Source organism: Lathyrus oleraceus, chromosome 6 (genome assembly GCF_024323335.1).
Source record: "Lathyrus oleraceus cultivar Zhongwan6 chromosome 6, CAAS_Psat_ZW6_1.0, whole genome shotgun sequence".
NCBI lineage: Eukaryota > Viridiplantae > Streptophyta > Magnoliopsida > Fabales > Fabaceae > Lathyrus > Lathyrus oleraceus.
This window is the reverse complement of record NC_066584.1, coordinates 245,778,847-245,800,558: the sequence shown is the minus strand read 5'-3', so window position 1 is coordinate 245,800,558 and position 21,712 is coordinate 245,778,847.

Sequence of the window (21,712 nt, the reverse complement as noted above, 5' to 3'; positions counted from 1 at the left end):
GAGTACTAAGATACATCAAGGGAACCTTGAGGCATGTTGTATTCTTCTCATATGGAAGAAAGAGAAGCAAAAAAGAGGTGAAAGGATTTTTTATTCATATCGATGACAAACCGGATAAGAGGAGTACTGTAGGTTATGTCTTCAAGTTTAAAAGGGCTTCAATCTCTTAGTTCTCTAAGAAGCAATATGTTATGGCTCTGCCTAGCTGTGAGGAAAAATATATTGTTAGTTATTCAATTGTTTGTCATGCTGTTTGGATTGAAGTTGTCTTTACTGAACTTAGTGTGAACATTCAAGTACCAATCAAGCTTCTTATTGGCAATGAATCTGCAATAAACTTAGCAAAGAATATTGTCTCTCATGGAATATCCAAGCATATTGAAACAAAGTTTTATTACATAAGGGAGAAAGTGAATAAAGGTAGGTTGGCAATGAGATATTGTCTTACCAAGGACTAGATTGTTGATATCTTGACTAAGGTTGTAAAAAGAGAACAATTTTCTAAGCTAAAGATAGACATTGGAATGGTGGCATTTGTTTTAGAGGTTGGAACGACTTTTGGATCACTAGCCTCTGAAGCTTTGATGGATTCTGAATCATCAACCTCTGAAGGTGTTAGAGGCTGGAACAACCTAGCTTCTGAAGTGGCAGCCTCTGAAGGAGTCATAGGATAAAACAGCCTGACCTCTAAAGCTTTGATATCTTATGAACCACCAACCTCTGAAGGAGTCATATGTGGGAACTACTTCTGAACCTCTGGAGTCTGAGGTAGTTTTTGAAGAGTGGTTGGAATCTGAAGACGCAGAGTCAGAAGTATCAACTTTTGATGTGTATCACTTGGAGAAAGTTTGAATTAAGGGAGCATGTTGTATGTTAATTCAAACTTAGTTAGTTACTACTTATGTATATATAATAACTTCTTGTGTAGTTTTGTAATAATCACTTCATAACAAAACTTCTCCAATTCAATATTCATTACTCTCTATTTTCCCCTTACATTCCAATACTCTCTCTATCTTTCTCTCAATTAACTTTCACATACACACGGTGTGATAACACCAAAGAAGCTGGACATCCATTCAGATAACTGATACACTTACCAAGCCTCTAAGCTCTGCAACATTTCGTGACCTTAGAGTCAAGCTAAAAATTGGGTTGCAACCACCTTAAAGTATTATTTGTAGAATTCATTTCTTAGTTTAGTTAGCCATTTCTCGTTGGCAGTTACAAGTTAGTTTTGACGGTTAGAAGTTGGTTGAAATTAGTTAGGAGTTTCTAAGAACTCAACCAACTTTCAACTATCCAATTGCATATTATATTAGTTGTAAATTCCTAAGCTTTGATTCAATAAAACAAAGATGAATTATAGATTCGTAACAACTTAGGTTTAACACTTTGCAATGGAGTTGATGCAAAATTTATAACAAACTGTAAAATCAGAGTTTTAAAAAACGGTCTGCGAAAAAACTATTTTGGAAGATGCAGATACCAATACCGTTATCACCATTTTCTATAATAAAGAAAAAATTATAGTTAATTCATACCACAATGTCTGCAATCAATTTCGTGACACCTGTACCGATCAAAATTGCAAAAACCTTTACACAATCACAACTGTTTTTAAAACCTTGAGTAAGACCATAGGTTTGCATCTAAAAATGACTCCCATCTTCATGGCATAAAAGCTAAAAAATGTGTGTCTTAAAAATTTGTGATTAGGCCTAACTCAACCCTATAAAACCGACTTGTAAGGTGAGGATTGCCCCTATTTATAAATACATGTTCATGCCATGGATTTGGGCGTGGAACTAAATGGTGGGTGGTCCAATGGATCTTAAATGAGACTCTGATACAATCTTAAGAATGCATGGTTGGGTCTAACTCAACCCTACAAAACTAAATTGTAAGGTGATGGTAGCCCCCATTTATAAACACATGTTCATGTCATATATTGTACAATGTGGGACTCTTTAACTGTATGAATAGAATCAAAGGGTTTTTAAGTGGCATGAATGCTAGCTTGGTAGAGGTTGAGGATTCATCCCGAGTGTAATGGTTTTCTTTTATTGGGACTGGGTGGATCTTACTCTTATGTGGATGATTAAGTTGGTAAGCCACTTGTTTGTTCTATAATTTTAATGATTTCTGTAGTGGTGTATTCGTCGCTATATGATTTATTGATTAAACCACAAGCAATGTATACAAAGAATCGAGTCGCCACCGCACTTTTATTTATCCTAAGGACTGGTTAAAAAGCGAACAAAAACCTAAGAAGTTTTACACGTAGAAAACTAATGAAAAAGATCAGAGAAACTGGGTAAGGGGTAAATTACGCAATGGGAAGGTGTTAGGCACCCATCACGTCCTAGGTACTCCTAGGGAGCCCTTTTCACACTTGTTGTATAAAAATGTTTATTTGTTTATGACATATTGTGCAAACATGAATGGGATGATGAGAAAAGAACGTACATTTTATTATTTTTGTGTTTGAACGGATGAACCCGTTGCCTACGTACCTTCCATCAAAGGTAAGGATCAAAACGCCGTAGTTCGGCTAAAAGATTTCCAAAAATTAGTGAGTTCATTTTAAAACACAAGCATTAAGGCTTTTCATTACCAATGGGAGAAAACTCAACCCGAATCAACAATCCACCATGCGAGGACGGCTTCAACATACTAGTGAGGGATTAACCCTATAATAAGTATGGAAGACTTACAATCAACTCACTAAGGATAAGGTAAGATTTACATCAACCACTATGGTAATTAAAACCTAAGGCTAATGCATGAAAACATATTAACAATGGACAAAGCCACAAAACATTTGAATGGGTGAAGTTAATTGATTATGAGTATTCACAAAATATGGTCAAGGTATGATTAGGATTGATTCAAAGAAGTGTTATGAAATGTGAAATTTGAAAAGTCAAGGACTTATGGTCCAGGTTTCTAATTTGAAAAGAGATGAGAATGTTTGCACAACAAGTCAAAGTTTTTGAAAGCAAAGTGTGAAAAGGTTTAGGGCAAAGAGGGTGTGGATAGTGGAGTGTAAAACTTCTTAGAAAGGTTCACCTCTTGAGATCATATAGAAGATGATTTAAGTGTGTCCTTAGGAATAGGCAACAAAGCAAGTAAAAATAAAGGCAAGGTGATACCGGATGCCATCAATGGACTTATACCAATCTCACAAACAAAAGCGGATACCGGATACCAATAAATGGATTTACACCAATCTCCTAAAACACAACAATGATACCGGAAGCCAATAAATGGTCTTACTCCAATCTCACAAACAAAAGCGGATATCGGATACCAATAAATGGATTTACACCAATCTCCTAAGGTAGAACAAAACATGGATGTCAGATGCCAATCTATCTGGGCTTATACCAACCTCCAAAGGATGATCATAGGAGTACAAAGGCCAACAACATGGTCTTACAATTGTATCCTCACAAAGCAAACACAAACAAAAAGATGGATGTCAGATGCCAATCTATCTGGGCTTACTCTAACCTCCAACAGATGATCATAGGAATACAAAAGCCAACAACATGGTCTTACAATTGTATCCTCACAAAGCGAACACAAACCAACAAAGTGGATGTCAGATGCCAATCTATCTGGGCTTACTCTAATCTCCAACAAATGATCATAGGAAATACAAATGCCAACAACATGGACTTATAATTGTATCCTCACATACTACGAACAAACAAGCACTAGGCAATGGACATGAGTAGCCAAATGAAATGGTCTTACACTCAATCCCTTCCACATCATAGGAACAGAGGCCAAAGAATGGACTTATAGCTGATTCCTCAATGGGCAAACAAACAAGTCACAAGAGTATGAAATGATGATCATGCAATAATGAACAATTAATGATGATAAATGCACCAAAGCATGCAAGCAAACATGGACAAATGCAACAAGCAATCAATCAGACAAAGTCATTTAGCACACTCTATAACCAAGCAATTAGGCTCAATCAAAGGGTTAGACTTAAAAGTCAACTGGAATAGGGTAAATGGTGCTCTTAACCTTGACATTGAGAGCCAATGTGAAGCAGATGAAAGGATATGAGGGGTGTGCCTCATTGCTCTTATCCCTGGTCAGGGAGAGCATTGAATATCAGAAGGTGTGGGAGTTCAGAAAGTTGGAACTCTCTCCACAAGTTAATGACTCGATAGATCTTGGGCTTTTACTCACTATGCATCAACACATGTGGTGTGAGCAAGGTGAGTGACACACAGAATAGTAGGAGATAGGCTACATATCTCTTCTATCTACCAATTGCCTCACATGAGGTCTTTTCCTGCTTGGGGACAAAAGTAAACAATCACAAACATTGCCTCTTAAGGAGGACTTCAGACAGGTGCCTGGCTAAGTAACAAGCCAGGTCTTCCAGACTACATGGAGACAAGAGATTCTACCTCAATGCTTAAGCAAAGCAAAGCAATAGTAAGTTCACAAAGGAACTATGGCAACTAAGGTACCTGAAATCAATCAAATATAATCAGTACTCAATCACAAAGTCAAAACAGACAAGATATGAACCAACAGTCAACACAATCAATCACATGTGCAAAGCACAAACTCAAATCAAATGAGTTAGCATCCTACAAAACAAATCAAGTTAGTCCATAACAATCAAATAAACCAAACTCAATCAACTTGAATCAAACTCCTTAAAGCAATTGCTTCTTAAATCTGAAAATCGAACTCAAATGTGAGAAGTGAACCCTTAGGCCAAAGCCTAGGGTCAAAGGAGGAGAAAATATTTAAAACAGAACATGAAACTTGATCAAAATCAAGATTTATCAAATAAGAACAAATTCCAGTTGGTCTCATATCAAAACTATTCATCAATTGCATTTCATAAGCAAATCATGTCAAACTAGGCAAGTTAAGAACTCAATGATGTAAACAGAATGAACACAAGCATATAAATACCAAAATGACTCAATAAATTCCAGGAAAAATCATGCTTAAACAGAACACATTGAATGAGCAACACACCAAATTTCATGGCATTTGGATAAAGGGAAGCAAGTCAATTAAAATCAACAAATCAAAGCATATTCATACAAGCTCATACAAGGCCACCAAATCATACATCAACTTCAAGCAATCATAAAACAGAAATCAAACATGAGAAATGAATGAAATCAAAGCCATGGCAAACTTCAAGATGTCTATAATACACATGCCAAATTTCAAAGTCATCCAATAAACACCAAGGATTTCACAAATCATATGATATCATGACTCACAAAATGTCAACAATTGGTCAAACAGGGGAGAAATTCTCAAACAAATAGAAAATGCATTCAAAAATTCCAGGAAAAATCAACAGCAAACTAGACATCCCTAAGTATAAGCATTCAAAAATCCAGGGCAATTGGCATAGCATAAGCATGGAAAATAAAATCAAGAACATGAACAAGACATGGTGTGACATACATTGTCACACCTCCAAAGATCACATCATATCTCACAATCCAGAAATGCAAAATTAGCAAACCATATACCAAAATGACCAAGAGTGAGTCTAGATCATGCATATAAAATTTCATGTTCATAGGTTCAAGCATCATTATTTCACAGTCAAAATGGTAAAGCATAGGCAAATAGCATACATGAACAAAAAACATTAGACAAAAATAAAAACAGGCCATGCACAACTTTTGTTATCATGCCTATAAAAAACTAGAGGAAAAATGGAGATCAATGCAAAAAATCCCACTCAATTTGGATTATCCATGAAGTTTTTATGATTCTTTGAAGTTTGATCATGAAATGAAATAAAAATTTGGAAAATAAAATGAATTTAAATGAGCGAATGGCAATTTGGTAATTGGGCCGAATATTTGAATTCAGCGCGCCACATGAAACGATGCGTTTCATTAAAAGAAACGCAGCTCCAATCAGGTCGTGACATCTGGACCAATTCATGCGCACAAACACGAAATAACATGCAGGCCACGCGGGGAATGGATCAAAAGCAAAATCTGGACGCGAAACCCTAATGTTCTTCACGAAACTCATCGTGTTCATCATCTCAAGATCCAATGTTCACAGAAATTCACAATCCACATATCAATCAAAACGTCATGCATCACACATCATTAATCCAACAATAACTTCACCTAATTCTAAACATGTTAACCGGATCGAGCAATGGAAGATTCTCATGTCAAAGTTCAAAACAGCATAGCTAACTCAAAACTTAACGAAATTACATGATTCAAAGTTTAACATGACCTACATGCCAAGATCTACACGACGCATATATTGATTTCACGAATTAGGATCATCGAATTCTCACCTTGTTGATGATGCATAGCTGGAATTGAGCTTCTTAATGCCTGAAAGTGTGAAACAGTAGTTCTACAATGATGAAGAAGATGTATGGATGCAAAGAAGTAGCTCAGCAATGCACGATTCTCCTTGAAATTCCAACTGCCATGTGAGTGAGCTTGCTTCAACAGTCACGATCTTCAAGTATTCTCCATGATCTTGCTTCAACAGATCTTCACAAAGCTCACAAGAGATGATTGGAACAAAGAGCAGGCAAAAGAAATCAAGAAAATCGATGGAAAAAAGTTGAAGAAAATTGAGAAAATTTGAGAGAATTGAGATGATTTTTGATTTGGATCTGAGATTGTGATTGTGGATCTCGAAATTCTGTTATGATTAGGAATATATACTCCTGTTAATCCAACTTGCTAATCATGCTTAGCCAAAACCAATGATGATTAGTGAAAATGAATGTTTCATGCACTTTGGCCAAAATGCCCTTTTGATCATGCAGCCAATGGAACAGTAGAAAACCAGTTGAAGCAAATCCAAATTTCTGTTTTAAGGCTATTGGAAGTGGTTTGGAGTGAAAATCATGTGTATTTTTCAAAATGGCTTTTTTCCCACCAAAATTTAAATGGTTCACTTGAAAAATGACCTTTTTATGTGATGATTTTTGATGAAATGCAATGATGGATTATGATAAAGCATGTCAAATGGGATTTGCTCAAAGAAACCTCACTCAATTTGGCCAAATGGTTCAAGAGTTATGCCTCCTTGAAGTTCAACTTTTCTTGAAAATGATTTGATCATAACTTGCCAACCACACATGAGAAATGGGTGTTCTTGGACTTTTTGGAAAGGTGGGAGCAAGATATTCAACTTTCATGTTGGACAAAATTTGATTTGAAGCATTTTTGATGATGTAAAGTTGAGGAGAAGAACTTTCCATTTTTGGCAGTTGGAAATTACAGGTCACTTGCTATTTTTGGAAATTTTTTGTCTGACCTCCAATTCCTCAATGTTGATGTTTAACATGTTATATGAGGCTTATATGGACATGAATGAGACCTCTCAAACCATTTTCCACCATCAAATCCCTGATTAAAGGCACAGTTGACCACAGTTGACTTTGCTAGGATTTTGGTTGACTGAGCCATGCTTTGATGAATTTCAAACCTCTACCACTTGAGATCTTGATACCAAATGATGTCACAACTCATATGAACTTCTTATGAATGATCATGGTGCCCAAATTCTTTAGAATGGCCACCGTCTATTGCTCAATGACTTGCTTGACTGATTGACTGTTGATTGCTTCATCTGCAAGTAACATGGTTAGATGACAATATTTTTGTACTTTTGGGTTAATAAACAAATGAAAAGCAATGATATACAAATGCAATACATGCTTGGTGATCAAGAACCACACTCACAATGATAACCCACCCACAAGGAAGAAGGCAAAGTGCACAATGATCCTTGAGGCAATGATATGATATGATATGATGCCATGAGGGATCTTAGGGACAAAATTGGGGTCTTACAGATGCCCCTATTTAAGGTCATTCTAGCCGGAGAAGTGAAGTTTAGAAATCTTCATCTCGACGCGGTAGAATGGGCTTAAATAACAGTAATGAGACAAATTTTGGTCCCTAAGAGACCTCATGATGCAAATGTATGCATGCAAAAGACACAAACTCTGTGGGGATATAGTTCACACAGAAGAAAAGACGATCCATCGGAGTAATACACTCACCAGGCACAGAGACTCTAACAGGACTCTTATTGGGGATAATAAAAGAAAAAGAATGCGTGAGCAAGACACGACTTTGATTTGGGGAACACAGAAAATAGACTGGAGACTTTACTGGGGAAGTAAAGGACTCACACTGGGGATAAGAATCGATTCCAAAGGAAACACATCCATTGGAATGACTCAAGCTGACTCACACAATGCACGTACTGGGGAGAACGCCAATACAGCAACACAAATAGCAATACAACTCCGCTGGGGAAATCTAGAAAAAGACTCTCCAGGGGAAGCCAAGGATGAGATGTTACTGGTATAAGGGCAACAAACTCAGGAAGAATGAATATCTAAGACCGGTATAAGGGTGAGAGATATCAATCAATCCAAACATCTGAGAAAGACCTGAAAAAGGTACATCAACTCAGGCAAATCTGACTCCACAGGGGACCAAGGTCATAATAGGGAGCAGAAAGGAAGGAACACCAGGGATACCGAGGTATATAATAGGTGACCGACCGAAACGTGAATTGGTATATATGCCAAGACACTCATCATCCGAAAGGAGTGCTTGAAAAAGCAAATCGACTTACAGGATGGACATCCGAATCCACAACGGGAAAACGAATCTTACTCAACTGGGGACACAAACCCAAAGAGTGCATGAGATATAATATCCATTACCGTCAGAACGTGGATAACATACTCGCATGAGATGTATTATCTATTACCGTCAGAACGTAGATAATATTCTCGCATGGTAGGAAACACCAGAGATACCGAGGTATATAATAGGTGATCTACCGAAAACGTGGATTGGTATATATGCCAAAACACTCATCATCCGAAACACAAACTGGTTAGAGGATGGATATTCGATTCTACAAAGAATACGAATCTTACTCTACTGGGGGAAGATCAACAAAGGATTCCAACCAAAGAGCGCAAGAGACATATTATTCATTACCGGCAGACCGTGAATAATATACTCGGAAGGAAAAGACACCAGAGATACCGAAGTATGTAATAGGTGACTAACCAAAAAGAGAGACAATCGATACCAAGCATCCGGGTAAACAAAAGACAACTCAAAGGGGATAAATTGCAAGCATCCGGCAATTATCCAAAACACAACAAAACATTCGATTCCGCAAAAGGGAAATAACGAATCTTACTCGACTAGGGAAACACAAGAGGTTTCAACTGAAGAGCGCATGAGACATATTATCCATTACCGTCAGAACGTGGATAACATACTCGCATGGAAGATTATCCACAACCGGTTACTGGGTTAACAAAGGATAAATCGGCCGAAAAGAGAGGCATCGGGATACCAAAACTAGGTATATAAAGATGACCAATCAAAAGGGAGCAACAATCATTACCAAGCAAACGGGTAAATGAAAGGCAATCTGCTGAGGATGCATTGGTACAAAAATCAATGATCCGGGGATGAATTGCATGAACAACAATTATCCACAAAGACTAGCTGGGGGTATATTGATAGTCAATTAATAATACGGGGAACAAATCACTAGCAAACGGTGAAAGGACCCACTGGCGACTTCAAAGGATAAAATTGCAAGCATACGGCAATTATCCAGAAGACAACTTGCTGGGGATACAATTGCTAGCAACCGGCAATCATCCACAAGCAAAGGGAGGAATATCAACATCAAATATTGAATGAAGATAACCACAAAGAGTAACCATCATCGGTTAGGATGAACAACAAGGTTAACTCTACAAAGGAGAGAAATTAGGGTTTACAACTACCGAATACGGGGTAGAATACCAAAAATCTGGCTGAGGAAACAAAAGGTTTTACTGCTACCGACTACTGGGTAGACAACCAAAGACTCAGCTGGGATAAAATTGCAAGCATCCGGCAATTATCCAACTGTACCATAAGGTACAAAACTCCGATGGGGGAGAAACACAAAACATGGGATTTACAACTACCGAATACGGGGTAGAAGACCGCAGACTCCACTGGGACAGGGTGAATGAAGGCCAAATATTGAGCACTTATTCAACTTATACCACAGGGAGACACCAACTCTGTTGGGGATAAAACCACAACAGCACAAAAATTCCGCCAACAACCAGAACGAACCACAACGATTACCTCTGATAGGGGAAAAGAGATAGGACTTACAAACTACCGAATACGGGGTAGTAGCCATACTCTGGTGGGAATACACAAATTAGGGTTTACATCTACCGAACGCTGGGTAGAAAACCAACAACTCCGCGTGGGGATGGAACGAATCACAAATCCGCACGGGAAACAACAAATAGGGTTTATAACAAACCACAAACTCTGCTGGAGAGCCGGCAAACAGGATTTACGACTACCGACTACCGGGTAGAAGACCAACAACTCTTGCTTGAGGAATAAAAGGTATATAACCACAAATTCCACCAAGAAGAGGGAACATAGGACTTACAACTACCGATTATTGGGTAGAGGCCCAAAAAATTCCGCTGGGGGATAAAAGAATTATTGCCGGTTACTGGGCAGTTCATTCATTTATTCCACAGGGAAGTACAAGAACAGGTTGACAAATGCCAATTCGGGATTAATCCGAAAAGACAGACTGAATCAAGACTCGTCCTATGAGGATATAACTCAAAAGGAACAATTCATCCCAATATATGTGTTGGGAGGAAACAGAAGAAACCGTCATCCACGAGGATAATCTCAGTGGGGAACTGCAGAAGGAAAAGACAGACACTTTCTGCTTATGGGGCTGACTCTATATGGAGAGATTCCAACACCCGACATCTGCTTAAGGAGATCTATAAAGAGATCTATATCACCCATAGCAGGAGAATAACAATCAAGAGATATATGGCAAAAAATGCAACATGAATATCTGAATGTTTTATGAATATGCATGAATATGCGTAATTAATGTTTGATGAATGCTGACAAAACAGACATATCTAACACAACAGGCCCAAGAATCACACGCCCGGTACTATACTTCCAGGGGAAAACCAACTGGAACGCCAATCTGCGGAGATCCACATGCTAAAAAGCAAAGATATGCGGGAGGCAAAACAAGAGATATCACAGAATCTCTGAGTAATGGATCAACAATCACCCAACTAGAGCAGAAAGTCACAACAGGCAAACAGCGGCCACAAAGACAAATCTGTTGGGGAAGCGGGAGAAGTCCCAAAATATCTGCAGGGGAACAAGAGCTCACTGCTATGAAAGCGACTCCACATAACTCCACCGGGGAACAACCCACGGCAGGAGAATCATCCGAGTAGAATCTAACTGCACAATCAACTCTACTGGGGAAAGCTGTCAACTATCCTTCTAGGGAACAAACCATTGAAGGAGAAAGCACCACACAAGTAGATTCTGCGACACGCCACTCTACTCGGGGAGAACATACATCCGACGGATCGCGCAAGTAGAATAAGCTACTCTACTGGGATCACAAGCAAATCAGGAAATCACTCCAACCTTTGGGATGCTAGAGCCACCAACCGACCCTACTGGGGATTGAGAGAGTTTTCAACCGGCAGAAACTGCCACAACAACCATTCTGCAGACTAAGCTGGGAAAAATGGAAAGCAACCATGCTGAGGAGAGACACAACAACTCCGCTAGCGACTGCACTGGGGAGAGACTACTACTGGAGAAGAAAATGAAGTCTTCAACAACATCTCTGCTTGCGACTATACTGGGGAGCAACCCCACCAACAACTGTGCCTGGGGAACAACCCCAACAACAAAGCAGGAGAAAGAGGATACAACCAAGCCAGGAATATGAACACATGTCTTACCTGTTGGAAATCATGCCACCCTCGGGAGAGCACTGAGACATTCTTAAGTATCCTTTCATCATTGTGAATGTTCACTTTGTTAAAAACAACAATTTTGAAAAATTCTTTGTTTAAAACAATGATATTTTATCAATTAAAACATGCAAAACATTTGTTGAATTGAAACAAATAAGAATGCAAATAATTGGATAAAAAAGCTCAAATTGATTTGATGGAATGGTAGCCTGCAAATGGCAAGACTCCATAGATCTGTACAAATTTGAAATCAGTGATATATATTGGAAGAGGGCTACATTGAACATAATGATCCTTTCTCTACCAATTTGAATCTCGATGTATGCGAAGCTTCAGTCGACGACGAATCGAGAATCCTCTGACGGAAAGACGGTTGCGGAACAGAAAGTCTTGTCAGGACGCAGGTACTTGCCAAATCCCTAATTTTTGCCTAGATTGCCCCAGGGTGAGGTACTCAATCTAGCGGGATGCAAATATACCTTTTTTCAAGTCTCTAATTTTTTCCTGGATCGCCCTTGCGGGTTCTCCACCGAGACGCTCATTTTTGCCTAAGCCGCCCTTTCGGGTTTTCAACTTAGCGAGCTATTCTGTTTTTCATTTGCATATACCTCCCCTTTTTTTTAGGCAAAGTATTTCTTGACTGCATCTGAATTCACAGGACGAGTGAAATCCTCCCCATCCATTGTTGTAAGCATCAAAGCACCGCCTGAAAAGGCTCTCTTGACAACATATGGACCCTCGTAGTTTGGAGTCCACTTGCCCCTGGAATCGGGCACGAAAGACAAGACTTTCTTGAGCACAAGGTCTCCTTCTCGGAACACACGAGGCTTGACCTTCTTATCGAATGCTTTCTTCATTCTCTGCTGATACAATTGACCATGGCACATGGCAGTCAATCGCTTCTCTTCAATCAAATTCAGCTGGTCATAGCGACTCTAAATCCATTCAGCATCAGTCAACTTGGCTTCCATCAAGACTCTCATTGAAGGGATCTCTACCTCTACTGGGAGCACAACTTCCATGCCGTAAACAAGAGAAAAAGGGGTTGCCCCTGTTTAAGTGCGTACAGATGTACGATATCCATGCAAAGCAAATGGCAGCATCTCATGCCAATCTTTGTACGTAACTGTCATCTTCTGGATGATCTTCTTGATATTCTTATTAGCAGCTTCAACAGCCCCATTCATCTTGGGTCTGTAGGGAGAGGAATTATGGTGTGCAATCTTGAATTCAGCGCACAACTCATCCATCATCTTATTATTCAGATTAGATCCATTATCAGTAATGATCTTATCTGGCACACCATAGCGGCAAATCAGCTGGTTCTTGATAAACTTCACAACAACCTGCCTGGTCACGTTCGCATACGAAGCGGCTTCAACCCATTTGGTGAAGTAGTCGATTGCTATGAGAATAAACCTGTGTCCGTTGGACGCTTTCGGCTCAATCATGCCGATCATGTCGATTCCCCACATAGAGAAAGGCCATGGTGATGAAATCACATTCAGAAGTGTCAGAGGAATATGAATCTTATCCGCGTAAATCTGACACTTGTGGCATTTCTTCACATATCTGCAGCAGTCAAACTCCATTGTCAGCCAATAGTAGCCTGCTCTCAACATCTTTCTAGCCATGGCATATCCATTGGAATGAGTACCAAATGAACCCTCATGGACCTCAGTCATCAATAGGTTTGCTTCGTGTCTATCCACGCATCTGAGCAAAACCATGTCAAAATTTCTCTTATACAACACTTCACCACTGAGGTAGAAACTGCCTGACAACCTTCTTAAAGTTTTCCTATCTTTCACAGATGCCCCAGGCGGGTAGACCTGGTTCTGGAGGAAATTCTTGATATCAAAATACCAAGGCTTGTCATCATTCACTTCTTCTACTGCAAATACGTGAGCTGGTCTGTCCAAGCGCATCATGGCAATATTAGGAACTTCATTCCAATACTTGACAACAATCATGGAAGCGAGCGTAGCAAGAGCATCTGCCATCCGATTATCCTCTCGAGGGATATGATGAAAGTCAACTTCTGTAAAGAAAGTTGAAATCCTTCTTGCATAATCTCTGTACGGAATGAGACTTGGCTGATTCGTCTCCCATTCACCCTTAATCTGATTGACAACCAGGGCCGAATCACCATACACATCAAGATGTTTGATTCTCAAATCAATACATTCTTCTAGTCCCATAATACAGGCCTCGTACTCAGCCATATTATTTGTGCATTTGAAAGTTAGCCTTGCTGTAAGCGGAATATGCGTGCCATGAGGAGTAATGATCACTGCCCCAATACCATTTCCGTATCGATTCACAGCGCCATCAAACACCATCGTCCATCTGGAACCAGGTTCCGGACCTTCATCAAGTGTAGGCTCATCACAATCTTTCATTTTCAAATACAGAATTTCCTCATCTGGGAAGTCGTACTGAACAGACTGATGATCTTCAATCGGCTGGTGCGCTAAATGGTCAGCCAAGATACTACCTTTGATAACTTTCTGAGCTCGATACTCGATATCATACTCAGATAACAACATCTGCCAACGGGCAATCCTCCCAGTTAAAGCAGGCTTCTCGAAGATATACTTAATTGGATCCATTCTGGATATCAACCAAGTGGTATGATTTATCATGTACTGGCGCAAACGCTTAGCAGCCCAAGCCAAAGCACAACACGTCTTCTCAAGCATAGAGTACCGAGACTCACAATCAGTAAACTTCTTACTGAGGTAATATATAGCAGATTCTTTCTTCCCTGATTCATCTTGCTGACCTAGGACACAACCCATCGAGTCTTCAAGCACAGTCAAATACATAATCAGAGGTCTTCCTTCCACCGGCGGAGACAAGATCGGAGGTTCAGACAGATATTCCTTGATACTGTCAAAAGCTTTCTGGCAATCCTCGGTCCAATCATGAGACTGATCTTTCCGGAGGAGCTTGAATATAGGCGCACATGTGGCAGTCATGTGGGATATAAATCTGGAAATGTAGTTCAAGCGGCCAAGAAAACCTCGGACTTGCTTCTCAGTTTTGGGTGCAGGCATCTCTTGTATTGCTTTGACCTTTGCAGGATCAACCTCAATACCTCTTTCGCTTACCACAAAACCCAATAACTTGCCGGAACGGACTCCGAATGTACATTTGATCGGATTCAGACGAAGTCTAAACTTCCTCAGATGCTGAAAAAGCTTCAACAAATGCTCAACATGTTCAACTTCCGTTCGGGACTTAGCAATCATGTCATCAACATAGACCTCTATCTCCTTGTGCATCATATCATGAAACAAGGTAGTCATTGCTCGTTGATACGTGGCTCCGGCGTTCTTCAAACCGAAGGGCATCACTCGATAACAGAATGTTCCCCAAGGTGTGATGAATGTTGTCTTCTCCATATCTTCGGGTGCCATTTTGATTTGATTATATCCGGAAAATCCGTCCATAAAGGAAAAGACTTTGAATTTAGCTGTATTGTCTACCAACATATCAATGTGTGGTAGAGGAAAATCATCTTTAGGACTAGCCTTATTCAAATCTCTGTAATCAACACACATACGGAATTTTCCGTCCTTCTTAGGCACAGGCACAATATTGGCCACCCATTGAGGATATGTAGAAGTCACCAGAAACCCCGCATCAATTTGCTTCTGAACTTCCTCTTTGATCTTCACTGCCATATCAGGATGAGTTCTTCTGAGCTTCTGCTTCACAGGCACGCACTCAGGCTTCAAAGGCAGGAAATGTTGCACAATATCTGTATCTAGACCCGGCATGTCTTCATATGACCAAGCAAAGATATCTGAATATTCTCATAGCAATTTAATCAACCCCTCCTTGACAAACTCTTCAAGAAGTGCCCCAATCTTCACCATACGAACACAATCCTCAGACCCCAAGTTGACTGTTTCCAAATCCTCAAGGTGCGGCTGAATGATCTTCTTCTCGTGCTCAAGGAGACGGGTAATCTCATTAGGAATCTCTTCAACATCATCTTCCTCTGCCTCGAATACAGGGGATTCAAAATTGGGAGATGGCGTCGGATCATTATGTTCAATGGGTTTTAGGATCAACCTGCATAATGATTTTGGTTAATGAAAAACTTTAGAATTTAAACAAGCAAATCATTATGCAGATGAAAAAAATGTTTGCTTTTATTCTTGTTTTTATGGGTTTTTTGTGATCACTGATTTCATGCAAAAAGCAAAAAGTGAAAACAAATGGAAAAACAAATGTTTAACAATGCATTAATTGAATGAAAACATCATTGTATTAAATGCTGCCAACAATGTCATCACTTCTCCTTTTGGCATGGGAGAAGGGTTTTAAACAAAGTGAACAATTACTCTGATCTATGGATGACTGTAGGAACATCTACAGCGACCCAATTGTGGCAGACACCACCAGGTATGATGAAATTGTTCAGATCTTCTGCATCCTCTTCCAAGATAGCAGCAGCCTCTTCAGGTTGATCAGCATGGATGAATCCTCCACTCTTGAACAGACCTTGCTCATTAAATGCCCAAGAACAGTAGCCAATGCCAGCCCGGGATCTATTGTCTTCAAGCTCAATCACCTTTCCTAATCCAGCAACTGCACCACATTCAATGGCTAGTTTTGCATCTCGATAGGAAGCAAATGAAGGAGACTTCTTCTCAATTGGTTCATCAATAGATAAAGCTTGGAACGGCGTTCCAACTTCATCCTCAGCGTCAATATACGAGAAAGAAGACAAGTGGCTAACCAGGAGAGCCTTTTCTCCCCCTACCACAACCAGTTTCTTGTTCTTGACAAACTTCAGCTTCTGGTGTAGGGTGGATGTCACGGCGCCAGCCTCGTGAATCCATGGTCTGCCAAGGAGACAGCTATAAGATGGGTGGATATCCATTACCTGGAAGGTAACTTGGAAATCACTTGGTCCAATCTTGATTGAGAGATCAACTTCCCCAATCACGGTTTTACGCGACCCATCAAATGCTTTCACAACGACACCACTCTGCCTCATAGGAGGACCTTGATATGACAACTTGGAGAGTGTGGATTTTGGCCATACATTTAAGGATGATCCAGTGTCCACCAGCACGTTGGACATGGCATCAGATTTGCAATTCATGGAGATGTGTAAAGCCATGTTGTGGTCTCTTCCCTCCTCAGGGAGATCAGCGTCACTAAAACTCAAAGTGTTGCAAGCGGTAATGTTTGCAACGATACTATCAAACTGCTCGATCGTGACGTCGTGATCAACATACACCAGATCCAAAACCTTCTGCAGAGCCTCCCTATGGGGTTCTGAATTCAACAGCAGAGATAAAACGGAAATCTTGGATGGCGTTTGTAGAAGCTGGTCTACAACATTGTACTCACTCTTTTTGATGAGCCTCAGCATCTCATCAGATTCTTCATTCACAATGCCACTAGGGCCAACTGAGGAATCAGGAGTCTTTTGTACAGAGGAGGGTTTGGCAACAGGTGCCGGATTCTGAATATTCACAGCAGTCCCAACCGGACGCTCAACAGAATCAGAAACAATAGGAGCCTTGGGAGGTGCAGAAAACACGCGACCCCTACGGGTCAACCCGCTCACATCAGCAATGTTGGTTACAGACGTTGAAGGCAAAGGCACTTCTACCCCATCTTGCGCAGCAACGAGATTGTATCTGAACGGCACAACTCTATCCGACGAATAAGGCACAGGGCCTGCAGGCTTGATCACCAAAGACGGAGAGACCTTCGACTTGCTGCTATCATAACGAATAACAACAGGCTCGGGTAATTTGAACACAGGAGAAATAACATTCACCTCGGGTTCGTCTTCATCAACATTGCGATTCTGAAGGATCTCAATGGTACCCTCATCCAGCAGTTCTTGAAGTTCTCTTCGTACCTGATTGTAACCCAGACGGTTAACCGAACAAATACGACACTTGTCGTGGTCATGCTCCATGTGGCTGTATTGACAGAGCAACCGATGTAATTCGACCAACGACTGTCTAATATGGCTTACATATTTGACCTTGTACTTCCCAGGGCACCCCTGGACCATATTCACAGATTTCCCATGCGCGGGCAATGGGTTCTTGGTAACATTCGGGCCTAAATCTTCAAAGCTCAGAATCCCACATCTCATAAGGTCTTGAACCTTAGTCTTGAGTGGATAGCAATTCTCAATGTTATGACCCGGAGCACCGGAATGATAAACACAGTGTTGGTCTGGTTTATACCACCATTGGGGATTTGCAGGAACGGCAGGAGGATCCCTGGGACTAACCAACTTCCTTTCCAACAAGGAAGGATAAAGCTCTGCATATGACATAGGAATTGGATCAAAGCTGATCTTTTTCCTATCATAATTCAAATTAGCTTGGTTGGTTGTACTTCCACGAGGCTGATAAGCCTGTTGCTGTGGACGCTGCTGTTGCTGATACTGCGGTTGCTGTTGATGCTGATGTTGAGGTTGCTGGTATTGAGCACTGTCTCTGAATACAGGTGCTATATGAGCCACCTGGTGATGATTGTTGTTGCGCCGTGCAGGCTTCCTCTGAATAGAGGGTCTTCTCGGCTTGGCATGGGATTGCACAGCATGTGCCTCCCCATCCTTCTTCTTAAACGCCCCATACCGTTTAGAAGAAAAGCTCTCATCTTTTCCTAAACGTCCTTCACGGACACCTTCCTCCAGTCGCATCCCCATGTTCACCATATCGGTGAAATCAGAGGGAGCACTTGCTACCATCTGCTCGTAATAAAATGAGCTAAGAGTCTTCAAGAAGATCTTAGTCATCTCTTTCTCTTCCAGCGGTGGAGTAATCTGAGCAGCCAGCTCTCGCCACCTCTGGGCGTACTCCTTGAATGTTTCCTTGTCCTTCTGAGACATGGCCCTGAGCTGATCACGGTCAGGCGCCATATCAATGTTATATTTGTACTGCTTGACGAAGGCTTCGCCAAGATCGTTGAAGGATCGGATATTAGCACTGTCCAAACTCATGTACCATCTAAGTGCAGCACCGGACAGACTGTCTTGAAAATAATGGATCAGAAGCTGATCATTATCAGTTTGGGTAGACATCTTCCTGGCGTACATCACTAGATGAGCAAGAGGACATGTGTTCCCTTTATATTTTTCAAATTCAGGCACTTTGAATTTGATCGGTATCTTGACACCGGGAACAAGGCACAACTCGGCAGCAGACTTGCCGAACAAATCTTTCCCTCTGAGGGTCTTCAATTCCTTCCTCAGCTCAAGGAATTGGTCATTCATCGCTTCCATCTTCTCATTGACATCCGGGCCCTCAGACGGCTCGGAATGATAGATGGTGTCGTCTACCCTCGGCATGGTATGCACGACAGGAGGAGCAGCAACAGGGACCGGGCTAGATGCCGGCATATGAGCAAAAGTTGGAGCAGGAATATCCGGCATGAAACCTGGAGGCATCCCCCAAGGAAACCCGACTGGCATAGCGTGAGACGCGAAATGAGCACTGGCAGCTGGCACAGTCGGAACCACAATCTCAGATATAACCGTCCTCTGGACAGGAGTTGCAGGCGGTTGAGCAGGCTGATTCTGAGCAGCAAGAAGTTGCTCCATCAAAGCGCCAAGTCTGGCGACCTCTTACTTCAATTCACGGTTCTCTTGCTCTAGCTGATCCATAACTCTTGCAGAATTGGCTCGAGTATAGTACCGGTGAGTCAGCTTGTCTTCAAAATAAATGAAGAGCACAGAGTTAGGACAAGAAGACCAGAAATAAGGTACCTGCTTATGCAAAATGATGCATGAAATGCTTGTGCATATGCTTTGTTTATTTTCAAGGAACCCTTAGGGTATTAATTGCAATTTTTGAATTTTTAAACATTTTAACTTCATATGGAAAATATCTCATTCAATATATTTTGAACAAAGAAGTACAACGTTTTTGATCATATTACAAAGAGAAAAGGAAAACAACATCCTATGGATCCCTAGAAGCTCGGGATGCTGGAAGACGAGAAACACACAGCTTCTTGATCTCTCTCTCATAGGTAGCTTCCATCTCTGCTTTCTCCTTCGCAAGTCGATCATACTTCCTCTTCCAGAATTTGGAAGACTGAGGAAGCAGAGAAGTCCAAGTATCATTGGGATCATCGATCACCCGGTGCTCGAGAAATTCAATCAGAGTGTCCTTCTCCTTAAGCTGTTGTAGCAATTCTTCTCTTTCACGGATCCAAGCACGTGAAAGGTCTTCTTCTCTCAACTCCTCTACACGTTGGGTAGGGAGGGTTGAAGGCCCAGCCACATCCAAAGGTGTAGGTCTCGGATGATCATATGGCATAAGGTATACAGAAGCTCTCTGTCTGACCCAAGAGGTATAGGGCTCCAAAGCAATGCAATTCTTTGGACCTAGCTCATTCCTACTCTTCTTGCGGATCTTGCGCCAAGCGCGGACAAATCTGGCTTTCAGGCCTTGGGGATCTTTACCCTCCTGAAAGAACACACCTTCTAACAGAATGTTATGAGGTTTATCCTTTAGGGGGAACCCAAGCTGACGACGTGCTAAGATAGGATTGTAGTTGATCCCTCCACATGTACCAAGAAGAGGCACATTAGGGAATTCACCACAATAGTCAATGATCTGCACAATATCATACACGCGATCATACCAAGAGATATCATCATTAGTGAGAGACATGAGTCTCTGAGACCACCGTAGACATCCCTTGTTCTCCTTGAAAGCAAGCGTCCGCGGCAAGTGAGAAATAAACCACTTATACAGCAGAGGCAAACAACACACAATAACTCCTCCACCCTTTGCATTTCTCAGATGCAAAGAGACATGGGCATCACCCAACAAAGTCGGAACGGGATTAAGAACAGAGAAGATCCTAATGGCGTTTATATCCACAAATTTGTCGAAGTTGGGAAATAATATCAGTCCATAGATGAGCAGCACAAATAAAGCCTCAAAGGCATCCTCACTCATGGCCTTCCCATAAACGGTAGCTTGAGCGATGAGGAAATCAGAAGGAAGACCCTGAATTCCACCTTTGGTAGTTAGATTAGCTTTAATCAAAGACTCATCTATGTGCAACAAATCTGCGATCTCTTGAGCAGTCGGAATACTCTCTAAGCCACTGAACGACACCTGATCCAGAATCGGGATCCCAATAAGATGAGAATACTCCTCCAAAGTAGGCAACAGCTGGAAGTCCGGAAAAGAGAAGCAGTGATACAGAAGATCATAAAACTGAGCCAAAGTACTCATCAAACCCTCATCAACCTGAGTAGTCAACAGAGGTAGAAGCTTCCCATAGCGAGCTTTGAAACCCAAGGGATCTAATACATAAGATGTCAGATTCCTTAACTCTTTTACATCAGGCTGTCTAAAGCTGTACTTCTTTGTATGCCTTTTTGGTCTTTCCATGTCTGAAAATTTTGCAAATAAACCCTTTTAAGTTCCTTGAAAATTTTCTTTTTTCTGATGACATGAATGCAAATGAATGCATGAATGCAACAATCACACTCAAGGATCAAGCAAGTCACACCAAACAAAGGTCATGGGAAAGCTCATCGTATCCCTAATATCAATCATCCATTTTGGTGGATTTAGGTTTTCACCTTATCAACACCCAAGTTCCATTGATATTAACGGTACATGAACCGGCTCAATCATCCTTAATATCAATCATCCATTTTGGCGGATTATGGTTTACACCTTATCAACGCCCAAGTTCCATTGATATTAAGGTTGTCTGAACGACTCAACCATGAATCACGGGTTTGCTGAGAGTCACGAGCATGGAGTCCTGGTTAAGAACCACCCAAAGGGAGTGTACTAGGGTTTAAACCTGCCAGACATGTTC